The sequence below is a fragment of the Silene latifolia genome, chromosome 6, assembly GCF_048544455.1.
Source record: "Silene latifolia isolate original U9 population chromosome 6, ASM4854445v1, whole genome shotgun sequence".
Lineage (NCBI taxonomy): Eukaryota > Viridiplantae > Streptophyta > Magnoliopsida > Caryophyllales > Caryophyllaceae > Silene > Silene latifolia.
Genome location: NC_133531.1, coordinates 125506860 through 125523578, shown reverse-complemented (window position 1 = coordinate 125523578; position 16719 = coordinate 125506860). Strand labels below are relative to the sequence as shown.

The following is a 16719-nucleotide window of genomic DNA, read 5'->3' as shown; positions in this document are numbered from 1 at the left end:
GATTGCTTCATACCTTGTACCACTTCTCAAGTGAATGGCACTAACCGTATCATGTCTAGGGGGATTACTTTGAGGTGGTAATTGCCCCTTTTGTCTTTGTGAGCTTGAAGATGCTAGTTGAGTCAATTGTGTTTCCAACATCTTGGTGTGAGCTAGAATGTTGTTGATGGTGGTTTCCTTTGCTTGGCTATCTTTTTGCATTTGAGTGAAAAACTCTTGTTGATTCTTTTGCATTTGGAGGACCGCTTTTTGGACATCAAAACCTTGGTCATTTTGGTGATTGTATGGATTTTGATTTTGGTAACCTTGGTTTTGATTGTAAAAGGGTCTTTGATTTTGGTTTCTCATGGGTGGTGGAGTGTATGTTGTTTGAGGGTTTTGAACATTTTGGCTTTTGTATGAGAGATTTGGATGGAATTTGGTGTTTTCATTGTAAAAGTTGGAATAAGGGGTACCACTCTTGTATGCTTGGAAAGCATTCACTTGTTCATTTGTTCCCCTACATTCGCCTTGGTCATGTCCCAAAGTTCCACAATTCTCACATATCCCACTTGGGATTGATGAGGATACCGTCATGGCATTAACATGATGCTTTGATGATTTTGAGTTTTCTTCAAGTCTAGCCATAGCTTGTTCAAACTTCAAGTTGATTGTGTCAATGTGAGCACTAAGTTGAGCACCCAATTGAGTAACGGATTCCACTTCATGCTTTCCTCCTCTAGTAGCCTTGCGAGGTCTACTATATTGTGAGTTATGGACCGCCATTTCCTCAATCTTGTTCCATGTTTGATTGTCATCAACTTCGGTGAACATTCCATTTGATCCCATATTGAGAATGTTCCTAGAATTTTCATATAAACCATTCCAAAATTGTTGTACCAAAAACCATTCGCTAAGTCCATGGTGAGGACATGAGCGACAAATTCCCTTGAACCGCTCCCAAGCTTCATACAAAGACTCTTCATCCCTTTGCTTAAAACCCGTAATTTGAGCTCTTAGCATGTTAGTCTTTTCCGGTGGTTAGAATTTTTTGTAGAAAGCTAGAGCCAACTTCTTCCAAGAATCTATTCCGAGGGTGGCCTTATCAAGGCCCTTCAACCATTGCTTCGCGGTGCCGATTAAAAAAAAAGGAAATAAGACCCATCTAATTTGGTCTTGAGTCACGCCCGTTTGAGAGATTGCATCACAATAGTCGCAAAAGGTTTCCATATGAGAATGAGGGTCTTCACTAGGCATCCCCCCAAATTGGCTCCTCTCAACTAATTGGATGAAGGCGGACTTGGCAATAAAATTTCCGGTTAGATGTTGCGGTGTAGGAGTACCATTTGGTAGATTCTCCTCGGTGGGTACGGAGTGTGACGAGAATTTAGGCATTGTAGGTGGATTTTGTGGGGTATTGTGTAATGGGTTCTCTTCTCCTTCTATTGCGAAAGGATTGACAAACTCACTAGTGGGTTGAACAACTTCACTAATACCTCTTAAATTCCTCCTAACAAGTCTCCTATTGTTCGTCAAGGTTCTTTCGATTTCACGGTCAAAAGGTAACAAATCACCTTGTAACCTTCTAGACATGCAAAATATCAAACAACTCGAAAACAATTAGAAAAAACCTTGAGGAGTTTTACTTCCCCAAGGCGAAGAAAGACACAACTAATAACAATAAAAAGAAATCTAAATCAAGTAAACACCGTCTCCGGCAACGGCGCCATTTTTTATGCGAGTCCGTTTCGTGTTCACAATTAAAGATGTGGTCGTTGGGTCACGGTCGAATCAAAACACAATTTATAACTTCACAAACAACTCTACAATTAGTAAAGAGGCAAGTAAAGGTCGGATCCCAAGGGACGGGTATTGAAATGAGATTTCTATTACAACTAGTGATGTCTAAGGGGTGTCACAAATTGGGTTGATGTAGAAGGTCACTAAACTAAAATAGCAATGAAAATAAGCAAACAAGATGAATTAAAGAGGTGTAAACAATTGATTAAAAGCACTAGGGTGTCATGGGATCATAGGAGAATCATGGGATATGATCATACAAACATGTTCTCAAATTATAAGCAAGCAATTATTGTTGTGATGGATTGAGTTGGGTTATATCTTACAATCCTAGGAAAGTTTGGGTCCCGGAGCCGAATCGATTAGATTGTACAACACCTACAAGTCGACTTAATCTTCCCTACTCAACAACATGCATGGTCTAATGAGACTCGAGTTGGGTTATGTCTTACAAGTCTCATTGAAAAGATAGAAGATGATAGTAAATGCAAGGATTCATAGGCTTAGCATTTCATCAAATATAACATGTGCATGAGTTGAGATCAAAACAAGCAAGCAAATAAAACATGAAAGCATATTAATTTAAGCATGAATCATTCCCCATGTTGGTTTCCCCTAATCACCCATTTAACCCTAGCTAAGAGACTACTCACTCATTATCATGTTGATCATGCTAGCAAGGTTGTCAATCATACCAACAATATGAAACATGATGAATAAATGAAAGTAATTAACAATAATTAAAAAGGGATTAAGAGATTATACCTACTAATGATTCCAATAATAAAGCAAAGATAAAAGAAGTACTTGAATGCTTGATTGAGAGGTTGTCAATCTCCCAATAATAACCCAAATAATCTTCAATTACCCAAAATAAAGGATGAACAAAAGAGAGATTAAGGAAATAAAACTTGTATTAGAACTTGATTAATTGTTGATTACAAAACTAAAGAGAGATTTGATTGATATTAACTACTCTAATTATTGATAAGAAGAACATCCTCTTCTAATTAGACTAATGGGGTATTTATAGTGGAAATTAGGGAGGATGCATTAGGGTTAACTAAGGGCTAAACTAGTAATTACACTTTTTAGATTGAGCAAGGAGGACCCGGTATTTTTCGAGAGAAGGGCTTCTTTCTTTGTAGCTTGGAGAAGAGAAAATCGTGCTGTGATGAAATCCGGGCGGAATAAGGTCGGGACGGGCGGAATCTGGCCTTGGAATCCGAGCGGATTCAAGGGAATCCGGGCGGATTGTGGAGGTGGAATCCGAGCGGATTAGAGCAAAGCCGCTCGGATTGTGCAGCTGCGGGACAGACGGATTGGTGACAATCCGCTCGGATTGTCACTCAGCAACATATCTTCTTCTTTTCTTCCCTTTTCTTCATAAATTCCTTGGGGATTTCCTTGGGGACTCAAGGATCCTTTCTCAACATTGCTCTTCTACTATAATATGTACAAAGGCCTTCTAATCTTGTCTCTCCTTGATGCTTGGTCATTGAATTCGATCAATTTAGTCTCGTTTTGCCATGAAAATGCAAGATTCTTACTCCTTTCCTACCAAGGGATCAAAAACTCAAAGAATATGCAAAACAAAGAACTAAAGATAAGAAATGACCCAAATATGCAATAAAAAGCATGGGAACAAGGCTAATTCGGGGGCTAAATATGCGCTAATTTTGGTCACATCACTGCAAAAGATGGTTCTGACCACACAACTTAGGATCAAATTTAAGTTCATGAATTGCCCACCAAGCTTTACATTCCAACTCAACAAGTAAATGACATGATTTCCCATAGACTAACCGATAAGGTGATGCACCAATCGGTGTCTTAAAGGCAGTTCTGTAAGCCCATAATGTGTCTTCTAATTTAAGACTCCAGTCCTTCCGTGATTTAGAAACTACCTTAGACAAGATCTCTGTAATCTCGTGATTAGAGACCTCAACCTGACCACTAGTTTGGGGATGATACCCCATACCACGCCGGTGTTGAACACCAACTTTAGACAGAATGGAAGTTAATTTCTTTTCTTTAAAGTGCATTGCCCCATCACTAATGACGACCCTAGGGACACCAAATTGGGGAAATATGATCTTTTTAAACATCTTAATCACGGTCTTGGCATCACAATGAGGTGAAGCAATTGCCTCTATCCACTTAGACACATAATCAACAGCTACTTAAATATACTTGTTGCCTTTACTAGATAGGAACGGTCCTTGGAAATCAATGCTCCAGACATCGAAAACTCCAACCTCTAAGATACCATTTTGTGGCATCTCATGTCTCTTTGAAATATTCCCTGATCGTTGGCAGGCATCATAAGCTGAAACAAAAGCCTTAACATCAGCAAACAAAGTAGGTCAGTAAAACCAGACTGAAGTACCTTAGCCACGGTGCGCGATGGACCGTGGTGACCACCATAAGAGGATGAGTGACAGCCTTCCAGGACTACTTTGGTCTCCCACTATAGAATACACCGTCTGTAGAGATCGTCTGCACATTCCTTAAACAAATAAGGATCATCCCAGAAATACTGCTTAGCGTTATACATAAAACGCTTTCTCTGCTGATGATAAAGGTCAGGCGGCAGCTTGCCACTGACAACGTAATTAGCTATATCTGCATACCAAGGTTCTTGGTTAATAATAGAAGACAATATAGCAAATAAAGAATCATCAGGAAAAGACTCTTCAATAGGTAAAGAATCTTCTCCCTCTTGTCGTGACAGTCGCGACAGATGATCAGCTACAACGTTCTCAACTCCTTTCTTATCTTTTATCTGCAAATCAAACTCCTGAAGAAGGAGTATCCATCTCAATAACCGTGGTTTAGCCTCATTCTTAGCAAGGAGGTGCCTCACCGCTGCATGGTCAGTAAAAACAGTAACTTCTGATCTAATCAAATAAGAACGAAATTTTTCTAAGGGATAAACCACAGCTAGCAGCTCTTTCTCAGTAGTGGTGTACTTCACTTGAGCCTCATCCAGAGTTAGGCTCACATAGTAAATTGCATTTAAAGCTTTATCTTTCCTTTGGCCTAGCACCGCTCCTAGTGCATAGTCACTGGCATCACACGTTATCTCAAACGGCAAATCTCAGTCGGGAGGCTGTATGATCGGCGCAGATACCAAAGCCTGCTTTAACCTGTTAAAAGCATAAAGACACTCATCAGTAAACACAAAAGGGGCATCCTTAAGTAGCAGCTGTGTGAGTGGTTTAGCAATTTTTGAGAAATCCTTGATGACCGGCGATAAAAGCCGGCGTGACCAAGGAAACTCCTCACTCCTTTAACGTTAACAGGAGGAGGTAATTGCTGAATCACTTCCACATTTGCTTTGTCAACTTCGATTCCCCTGTCAGAAACTAAGTGCCCTAAGACAACTCCCTCGTTGACCATGAAATGGCACTTCTCCCAATTAAGCACAAGATTAACCTCAATGCAGTGCTGCAACACTTTATCAAGGTTAGACAGACAATTAGAAAAATCACTTCCATAGACACTAAAATCATCCATGAAAACTTCCATAATAGACTCGATGAACTCTGAAAATATCCCCGTCATGCATCTTTGGAAGGTAGCAGAGGCATTACATAAACCAAAAGGCATCCTGCGATAAGCAAACACACCCTAAGGACAAGTAAAAGTAGTCTTAGTTTGATCATCTGGGTGAATAGGGATCTGAAATAACCCTGAGTACCCATCTAGATAGCAGAAAATCTTGTGAGAAGCTAACCTTTCTACCATCTGATCAATAAAAAGAAGGGGAAAGTGATCTTTCTTGGTGGCGGCATTCAGCTGTCTGTAATCTATGCACATCCGCCAGCCGGTTACTACTCTTGTAGGTATTAACTCGTTTTTGTCATTCCTGACCACAGTAGTCCCTTCTTTCTTAGGAACTACCTGAACTGGACTCACCCACTTAGAATGACCAACATAGTAGATAATACCTGCGTCAAGCAGCTTCATTACCTCAGCCATCACAACATCTTGCATCTTTTGGTTCAGCCGGCGCTGACCCTATCTGCAAGGATTGTGATCTTCCTCCAGCTCAATCATGTGCATACAAATATCGGGACTAATCCCCTTGATATCGTCCAAAGAGTAACCCATAGCTTTCCTATTTTTCTTAAGCACAGCTAACAAAGCAGTCAGCTGATCATCATCAAGCTTAGCACTAACAATAACTGGATATTGCTCGGTATCATCTAGAAAAGCATATTTTAGATGAGAGGGAAGAGGCTTACGCTCAGGTACCTTTACCTCTACGGCGCAAAGAGTACCGATCATCTGTTCCACTTTCTCTCCCTCAGTGTCGGTAAGTTCACGCTCATCTAAAGCAGCTTCAAGCAAATCTAACACAGCGTCATTGTTATCTGGGTTACCTGCACACTCATCCAAAAGCATAAGAGCTTCTAGTGGGTCCTTTATAAACAACCCTGCCATAAGTCATAGACAGACTCATCAACAATATCAACAGAATAACATGTATCCTCTATCATTGGCCGAGCCAAAGTACTAGGCAAACTGAAAGTAATCGTGTCATCCCCTACTGCAAGAGTCAAACGCCATTGTTGGACATCAATGATGGCCCCAGCTGTACATAATAATGGTCTTCCTAGTATAATTGGGGTCCTATCCTCGAAAGAATATCTAAAACAATGAAGTCCACTGGTATAAAGAACTTGCCTACTTTCACAGCACGTCCTCTAAGATACCCAAGGGTCTTCTTACGATCTATCACCATCCGTAATGTAATGTTAGCCATTTTAAGGTGACCCATATTTAATTTCTTGCAGACGGACAGAGGCATGACACTGACACTGGCTCCTAAATTGCAAAGAGCCTTATCTATTTCTTCATTGCCTATTATACAGGTAATAGAAAAACTACCCGAGTCTTTCATTTTAGGTGGAGCCTTATTTAAAAGTAAATTACTAGACTCTTCCATAAAGGCAACAGTCTCGTACTCACTTAGCTCTCTTTTATGCGTCACAATATCTTTCATAAACTAAGCGTAAGTAGGTACCAGGGTAATTAGTTCGGTAAAAGGGACAGTTACCTGGAGGTTCTTCACAACGTCCACAAATTACCGTACTGTCGCTCAATCTTTGCGTCCTTCAGACGTCCTAGATAGGGTACTCTGATAGCAATGAGTGGACCCGCGACTTTCTCTTTACCTTTATCAGCACGTGACGTCTTCACAGCAAGGGAAGATGACACGGTAGAGAAATTAGGTGTTAAAATAGGATCTCCGCTGGTTCTGGCACTCGATCGAGCACTTTCCTCACTCGATAAAGTGGTTTTATCTTGAGCATTACTCGATCGAGGTAAATGAAGCTCTCGATCGAGCTCTTTTATTTCAGGTTCTCTCGATCGAGTACTATTTTCACTCGATCGAGTGGTTTCTTCTGCCAAAGCTTTCGATCGAGAGGAAATAGTTTCTCGATCGAATTCTGTAAATTGAGCACCTCTCGATCGAGTAGGATTTATACTCGATTGAGCATCTGGATGGGTTATTTCACTCGATCGAGTAGCAATTTCACTCGATCGAGTGCCTGGACAATATGCAACAGGGATATCGTCCGTGGATTCGTCCAACAAATCATCCAGGGCATCATCAGCTATCACAACCCCGTCTTCCGGTATTTTTGGCCCCTCATAAGCAAGGCCACTTCGGAGATTGATGGCATTGACTGGATCGCACGAGGGTGGATGATTAACTTGGTTTTGCGTGAGTGTTAATTGCGCGACTTGCTCTCTTAACTCCACAATGGCGGTATTATCCTTGTTGCATTTCTCCTCCAGCTGTTGCGTTAAGTTCAAAACCAAGGATTTCAGTTCGGCAAACTCCGCATTTGTAGAAGAGGAGTCCGGCTGCGGCGTTGGTGTAGAAGAAGTAGAAGCACTCGTCAAGTCTTCATATAATTGAGAAAAAGGAACTCCTTGGCTGAATTTTTGATAAGCAAGGACACGCTCTACACTCTCCAGACAACCAATAGGGTCATACCCCTCCATGCCGCATCTACCGCATACTATCTCATGCTCAGTAATAGCACAAACCTATGCATGCTCACCCACAGTCTCTACAGTCTCCGGACTACCTAGACTTCCGCTAGGACTCTCCACCTCAGCTACTACCAATTCGTTTACATTCCTACCTCCTCGGGGATTTCCATACTCAGCAACATGAATGGCCATCTCCTCAATAGGATGCCACCCTTTACTATCCTCTACGTTCTTCTGAAATCTCCCTTTGGCTGCACTATCAAGAACAGCTCTTTGGTCCGGATACAACCCGTTATAGAATTGGGTATATATAAACTAGCGCTTGAAACCGTGATGAGGCACATAACGGGCGAGCTTCTTGAACCTAGTTCAAGCCCCATTCAAGTCTTCAGTAGGTAGTTGCTCAAATTCAGTAATCTGAGCTCTCAACGCATTAGTGCGCTGTGGTGGAAAATATCGCCTGTAAAAGGCCAAGGCAAGAGAATTCCAGTCGGTTACACCGGCTGCTTCTCTGTCTAAATCCCTCAACCATTCCCGGGCATCATCAGCTAAAGAGAAGGGAAAGAGAACTCCCTTCACTCTGTCTTGTGTCACCCCAAAGAAGAAGAGGAATGGTGGAACAAGATGTCTGAACATGACTCTATATGCTTGCACGGATCTTCTCCGGTACCCCTCCGAAGAGATTTCTCTCGACCACCAGATATAAGATGGGTGGATTCCAAAGGTTCCCGAGTCAGTAGTGGGTAATAGGAAACCTTTTGTAAGGGAATCCAAAGTCGGTTCTGAATGGTTGGCTATATTCGCCATCCTGGCAGATAGAATTTAAAGAGTGGAGCAGGTATGACAATGTTCTCTTCTAGAATAGATATCCTGCAAACTAATCAAAAACTTGCAAAAATATGAGATCGGTCTCAAGAAATAAATTCCTTGAGACGAGAGACAAACTTAAATAAAGCAACAAAATTGCGCCAACTCCCCGGCAACGGCGCCAAAATTTGATATCGTCGTCAGGTACCAAAAATAAACCTAGATACACTAACAGAAGCTAGCAGTAAGTAGGGTCGATCTCCACAGGGAGATGGGAAAATGTCAGCTTTAACTAAGTCCGTCACGGTAGCCAATTTCTGGGGGTTTGAATTTGTTTGTTCTAAACTAAAGAGATTAAGGAAGAGGGAAAAGGTAAGAGAATAAGAATTAAGCAAATAGAGAGAAAATAGCTAAGACAGTCGGTTCACCATGATCATTCAGTCAAGCAATCTAAGTCTCAGGTCAATGCAAGTATGGTTTATGGGACAATGGATATCTCCTTCCGGTCTCAATTCGCCCTAAAGCACAAATAGCTTAGCTTCCGCCCTCACTACGTGCCCTAATGTTCGCTACAAGTCTCACCCCTTCCAACCTTCCGGTCTAGGTCAAGATTTACTGTGATTAAATGACTAATTACGTCGACTCAAATAGACAGAAACAATTAAATGTAGCGATTAACAACATAAACTACCCAAGCATTAAACCTAATATATCGATTTACAACTCCTTCATAATCATGGATTCCCTAAGTATTAGCAAAAGGGAATTAGCTACGCATTATCATCGAATTAACAACAATCATACATAGTCTAGAAGAATTAAACATGAAGGCAAGCAATAATAAAGATTCGAATAGAAGCATATACAAATAAATGAAGAGAAGAAATAAGAACAATCAAAAGATTAAGATTAGAAAAATAAAGGGAAGTATGATACCGATTACAAGATTGTCATAGTTCCAAAGAGAAGAGTAAGGGTAGAGGAGAGAAAGAAAAGAGATAAAGGAAAGTAGCGTAGTCTCTAGTGTAAAGTAGCACACGAAAAACATATTGCTAAACCTAATTTATAAGCCTAATTACAAAGCCCATACGAAATAAGGCAAAAAACACGGCTACAGGATAAAACCTCTCGATCGAGTGGAATTAAACCACTCGATCGAGGAACTAAGCAGCAATTCCTCTCGATCGAATGGAAAAACCGTTCGATCGAGGGCTTCTTATAATGGCCTTCTTGATCGAGTATGAAAACAACTCGATCGAGTGAAGCTTCAAGAGATAGAGCATTCGATCGACTGAAAAGTGGTCGATCGAACTATATTAGCACGTAAGGCACTTTGACCTTCCGAAACCAGCTCACGCGTCTTCAAAGTGATAGATTCCAAGCTCCAATTCCTTGTTCTCCATAAATGTATGCAAATGGGACGAGTTTAGGCTCGATTTATCTTCTTTCCGGTCTGTACCTGCAATTTACACAAGACAAGCCGAAGTAGACTATTCGGGGGGCCTTTGTAGCTAGATGCTACATAAATAGTACAGAAATGCGTGTAAAAATGAGGTAAAAACTTATATAAAATACACGCATCAAACAACTCTAGTATTTGCTGCTAACATCCAATTTCATTACAACACAGAGGACAATTAATTGAAAATAAGATACAATAACATGTTGTTCTATTCAACAATTACAAACTACTACTTAATTGCACAATAACTATTATAAAATTACCCAACAACCATTTTAAATACTTCAAAATTGTCATAAAATACTATAAAATTGCTATAATTACGTCATTTTCCACGCGACATTACTCTTCCCCTCTTAAAAGAAACTTCGTCCCCGACGTTCACCAACAAAACAACTCCACGAATACGCAAGTCGATAAAATATTATTTCATATAGACATTACGAACGAACCATATTACGCATTTTGACTCATGTCAACTACGACACTTTCTTGACATTATATACATATGACTCATATATATGAAACTATTGGCACAGTGACCCACATAATTAGGCATTCTATCATCAACTACCAACCATGGCATCAACTACTTTCTTATACAACCATACAAATTATGCAACTAAAATTATAACCATTACACACTACGTTACCTGAGATAATATGATTTAGCATTCAAAATTAAATCAACACCACCAAAGTTGTATAAATCATGCAAATATGCACAACTGTATATCCACCGTTGAGACGGAATAACGATATCACGCACCCACAACAAAAAACATTATCACAAGAACCACCAACATGATGATACGAGAGAGTGTTAAAACGAATTATAGCTGTCACAGGGTTACTCGATCGAGCTCTTAAGGCACTCGATCGAGCTGGTCTTACTCGATCGAGTTGGCCGAGATCAGAATGCACCCCAGATGTCACCCCTGCAGTTACTCAATCGAGTGAGGGGCACTCGATCGAGTAGCCACATGTCATTCCCACCCCAATTCACCACTTATAAGTCCAAGGCAACATATACATGAATCGGAATGTATTCCCAACACCAACGTCCTGCATAAAAAGTCTGAAAAGCATCCAAAATACGGCCTTATGGGAAAAATACAAACCAAGGTCTAACAAATGTACCAAACGAAACAAGTATCAACAACTACAAATCCATGTAAACAAGATAGAAATAAAAGTAGTATCATCACTCCAAAGTCTGTTAATCCATCATCTCATCTCCACCACCGCCTCCAGACGTGCCTTCTCTAGATGTACCCTCACCCGCGATGCCACCAGTGCCAGAATCGGCTCCCACTCGCCATGGTGTCAAGCAACCGTAGGGGTAACTCATGGGCTCTTCCCAAGTAGACTGCTCCACGCCAAAGGAATGGAAGACCCCGCTGTAATCTCCAACACCTCTCCACCACACCGGCCGAGTCGCCTTGGTCCCGATGCCCTGAACATATGCCATCTCATGGAGGTTCCGGAGTGTCAAAGTAGTGGACACTCTCTCCGTGAGCTCACTCACTCTCATCTCAGGGTTGAAGAAGGAAGAATAGCTAGAAAACTGGGGCTGTGGAGGCACATGCTGCTCTGGCTGGGTCTCAACCATCCTCTCTCTCACCCGTCGCGAACCTCTCCCCACTCTAGGCTGTCTATCCTCGGGTCAAGCCTAATATCCCTCTTCATCGGCTCAGGCATCACCTCCAAAATGTCATCTTCAATGAGGTAAAACTGTTTATCAAGGACCTCATCATCATCATCAGCATCGGCTGCCACCACTGCCGTCGGTAAAGGCTCGGTCACGGGAAGGTGCTCAGGATCGGGTATCTTCATCCAACTCATCTCCTAAAGTCTCCACGCTAACCCACCACTCTCCAAGGTTCTCAACCATTTTTGGTCGAGAAAGTACTCACGGTCCAAGGTAGGCACCGTCGGGGTCAAATGTGTATAGGCCGAGGAGGCCTCAAAAGTGGTCAAACGCTCCGCCAACCGTGTGGCAATGGCACCACAACTCAAGAAATGGGTGTCAGAAGAGGTCGTCAAAGCTAGGCAGCACACACTATGGTCGGGGGAATGAAAGAGACTCTCGGGGCTCGGGTGGGGTTAAGGTAAGCCGCAAGCAACATCACCTCATCTGAGTTAAGCTTACTCACATATCTCCGCTCATATAGTAAACAGGTCATAGCACGAAGAAAGATCTTCAGAGTGATGTGGTGCACGTCATTGATCAACATGTTGCTAGAGGTGGGGGCGGGCTTGCCGGTAAAGCAAGGCATAAGACTACTGGCTCCACACTCAGTCGGGATATCCCTAAGGGCTCCTTTCTCTGGTCTAGCAAGGCCGAGCTGGGTGGCAAACATATCCATGGTCAGAAAGAAGCTAGTGTTCATGAGGCGGAATTCGACGGTCTGTTCCACCACATCATAGTGAAAAGAACTCATGAACTCCAAAGTCATAAAAGTATAGGAGTGTTTCCTAAGACGATACAACCCGGTCATACCCAAAGTCTCAAAGATGTGTCTCACGTCAGTCTCGACCCCTAGGTCCGTCATGATGGTGGTATCAATACAGCGGGTAGGTCTCACACGACGTTTTTATAGCTCAATAAACGCATCTCTTTGCTTGAAATCAGCAAAGACGATGGTAGAGTACTCCGGCAAAGGTGAGACCGTAGGTCTCCCACTCCCCTCACCAACCTCAGGCACATAAGCCCTCCCCCTCTTACTTTGAAAGGTACCAACTATAGGTCTCGGCATCTGTTTTCAACACACATTTTAGATACACGACAAACACTTACTTGAAAACATATAAACTTTCATGTATAATCATAGAAAAAGAACTACTATATACACACTTTCACCAAACAAATCAAAAGTTCAAGTACACAACTCTCAAATTCTCATCAGACGGTCTTACAGCTACAAAATTTTTGAAAGATTTAACCTTAATTAATAACTCGATTACAAATTCTACTGCTTAGACTTTCAAAATAGTTCCACAATTAGACCAAGTATCACAAAGAATTTAGGGCAAATTTCAGTTTGAGGCACTTTTTAAGACGGAGTTTTAAGACAAAATTTTGAGCAAAATTCATCAAAATCAACACTAAACATGATACCCATAATATACATTACTTAATTTTCCCCTTTCATATGCAAAAGACAAACAAAAATCAATTTGAATCCCTAAACCCTAGAAAATTTGGTACATTCAAACCCCCAAATTGATTCGATTTTTCTATTTTCAGCATTAAAGATCAACTAATTAAAGCAATAAGATCATGTTACAACAACTACAAGTAAGATTTCATGCATATAAATCAAAATTTCAGAAACATTCCAACAACTTACATGTTTTTAATCAATGAAAAACATAGAAAAGGATGAACTTTCTTACCTTGAATGATTAGCAAATGAAAAGGACGAATTAAACAAGAAGAACACCAAGAAATCAAGCACCAAATCACAAGTTTTGAGAACAAGTAGAGGGGTATAGAGGAATTAGGGTTTAGGTATGAAGAGAAATAGAAACAAGAAAGATAGGAAAAGGGTATAAGAAACCCGTAAAATCCCGTGTACTGTTCACTTGCTCGATCGAGTAAGTAGGTTACTCGATCGAGTTTCCACTGGCAGATCCAACTTTTTCGATCTTATAGTTCCCTAACTATATCGAATAAGGTCTACTCGGTCGAGTAGGCACTCATACTCGGTCAAGCAAGGTTTGGTTCACGGTTAAAAGTTACGAGTTTAGCCAACGATTCCCGCAAAACAACAACTCGTGTCGATTCCAAAATGTATTTGTAAATTGTCACAGATTATTATATTCATTCACAACACATTATCACTACTCAAATGTAACTCAACGATTCCATCCAACCAAGACACATATTACTTCACTCTATAATAATTACTACGCAAAACGATTAACCATACCATTAACTTATTCATGCATACATTCAACATATTACTTCACTTTTAATCATGCACTTGCAAATTCAACATCCAACTTATACTCACACTACTCTAAACATTCATCTAACAATAAACCATCATATATCATCCGAGTTTGCTAGAAATTTGATCATGTCACAACAAGTTATTAACTAAATTATTCGACTCAAATATGCCATAACACAAAAGTACTCAACAATTCACCCATTGCAATTCTAATTACCGCTTGACAAATATTACAACTAGTACAAAAATTATGACTTACTATCATCATCATATACAAAACTCACAATTCTTTATAACTAGTACGCATAGAAAGACTTAAAACGCATTATTATCACGACATCACCCGACATTATCATGCACTATCGACACTTCACCATCTCTATTACATTCACCCACACTTCCATTCAACCATAACCCTACTCAGTTCATCATCACAATTACACGTACTAAACATTATTAGAGGCTATATCACAGTTATTTCTAACTTAACCATTATACACACTAGGCACAAAATTCCCGACTCGATATTCCCATAACCGGTGACTGGCTTAAGCATAATGGGGCCATGATTTTGAAATGAGAGCGCCTACTCACCCAAAATCAAGCATCAGTTGGGGCTCCCAACATACATACACCAGGTTCATTTTATTAGACTTACTACGTTCATTAGGCTCATTTGTTACAGGTTCCAAAATCGTCGCTCTGATACCACTTTGTAATACCCCCATCCATCAAGGAGCCTTAACAAGACCTTCCCTAGAAGATAAGGGTGTTACCATCTTGGTTGCCCGAGGACATTAATATTCAAATGTCGATAAAAGAATGTTTATATTATATTACAAGTGAATTACAAACAACTGACGATATAAAAGATACAACTCAGAACCACTATCGACTAGGTGACGCTATATCTGCCATGACTCGTGGTATACTCATCCCTCCAAGCACTCACCTAAGATCCATACATCAACCTGCTAAGACTGACTGCTCACCATAGTGGATCACGGCAGACACAACACAAACAGACAACACAACAAAACCACACAAGGTCAGAGACTGAGATAACAGATAAACAAAAGCAGACACAACACAAGTACAACAGCACACACACCACACCTCCTCCAACCAACCACATATCTCTGACTGCCCGAAGGTCCGGTCCTGCCAGTGAGGGACCGCAACCGTTCTCACCTAAGCTCTGCTCATCTATCCGAGCGATAAACCCATGTTCCATAATGTGCACATCGCCTCCCGTGGAGGATTCCACGGAGGGCGAATCAAGGGCGTGAAGCCACTCCCGCAAGTGACTCCACTCAGCCGAGGACGCAACTCGAGAACCACAGACAAACAATCACAATCAGCTGTACAACAACAATCACTAACTTCTATACCAACACAACATTAACAACGACCACAACCAATCAACAATATTAACTCTAAGCCAACCAAACAACATCAACAGACTCTCTAGATAATCAACAGTACTGAGTAGACGAACCTACCTTTAGCAAACCGCAGTGATTCTGCGTCCGATCACAAGGTACCAAACAACCATGAAAACCACCTATACAGCCACCACAGCTATCTATTACTACCTCTATAAACATAACTGAAAACAAGAACGACGATGATGATGACGACGACATACCTATTATACAGCAATCTGGCGTCAAGACCGCTACCCGACTCAAGCATCCCCTCCCTAAGGTGTTGACACTCATAAGGACCTCAAGAAAGTGAACCATGGTGAAGGGGAATATAGGTGACGGCATTTAGGTTTAGGAAGAAGGTAGAGAAATGATTTGGGGTTTCACGATTAACGATTTATAATTCCATGTTGCAAACCCGTTACTCGATCGAGTAACCAACTTACTTGATCGAGTGACCTCTACTCGGTCGAGCTCCCTCGTTACTCGATCGAGTAGCCTCAGCTAGATCGAGTAACACACAAACCAAAGCTCACATCGTCACAAGTCATCACTCGTAAGGTTTCCGAAGGTCAAGATAGGTGTCTAGGGTCAGTTAATGTCGGTCAACGGGTCCCTAAAAGGACGGGTATTACAGTTTTGCCTCTAGTTCCTCCTCGATGGGTTCATCGTCCTCGGAGTCTGATATTTCCCAAATGGCGGACATGACTTTATGCTTGTATTCCTTCTTAGCTTTTTTCACGCTTATCCTTTGATTTGTTTTCCTCCCACTTTGGATATTCTTTGATTTGGTGACTTTTATCACCACATTTGAAGCATCCAATAGTAGAAGTGAATCGTTTCTTAGGAAATCATTTTTTCGAGTAATTATTATTGAACCTTCTATTTCCTTGGCCATTTACCATTCCCACTATGTTTCTTGAGAACATGGCAAATTCATCTTCCTCTTCGTCCTCCACATCACTTGGAGAGGACATTAGAGCTAGAATATTTCCCTTTGAGGATTCACTAGAGTTCTTCTCGAGATTAAACTCGTGAACCATTAATATCCAATTAGTTCATGAATAGTTAAGATGGATAGATCACAGGCTTCCTCAATGGCGGTGACCTTAGGTTGTCACTTGGGAGTAAGGCTACGAAGAATTTTTCAAATAATGTCATCGGACTCGAAATCTCTTCCTAGACCTTTTAGTTCATTAATAATACAAGAAAAGCGAGATGAAAAGCTATTTATGGATTCGTCCTTTGACATACGAAACATCTCATATTGTTG

At 41.0% G+C, this 16719-nt stretch overlaps 1 non-coding gene across 1 annotated transcript; it reads left to right on the top strand.

Moving 5' to 3' along the window:
* Positions 1-895: 895 nt before the first annotated feature.
* On the top strand, positions 896-1002 carry LOC141589161 (small nucleolar RNA R71). The gene has a single exon (XR_012520110.1). It is a non-coding gene; the product is annotated as a small nucleolar RNA R71 (small nucleolar RNA).
* Positions 1003-16719: the final 15717 nt, after the last annotated feature.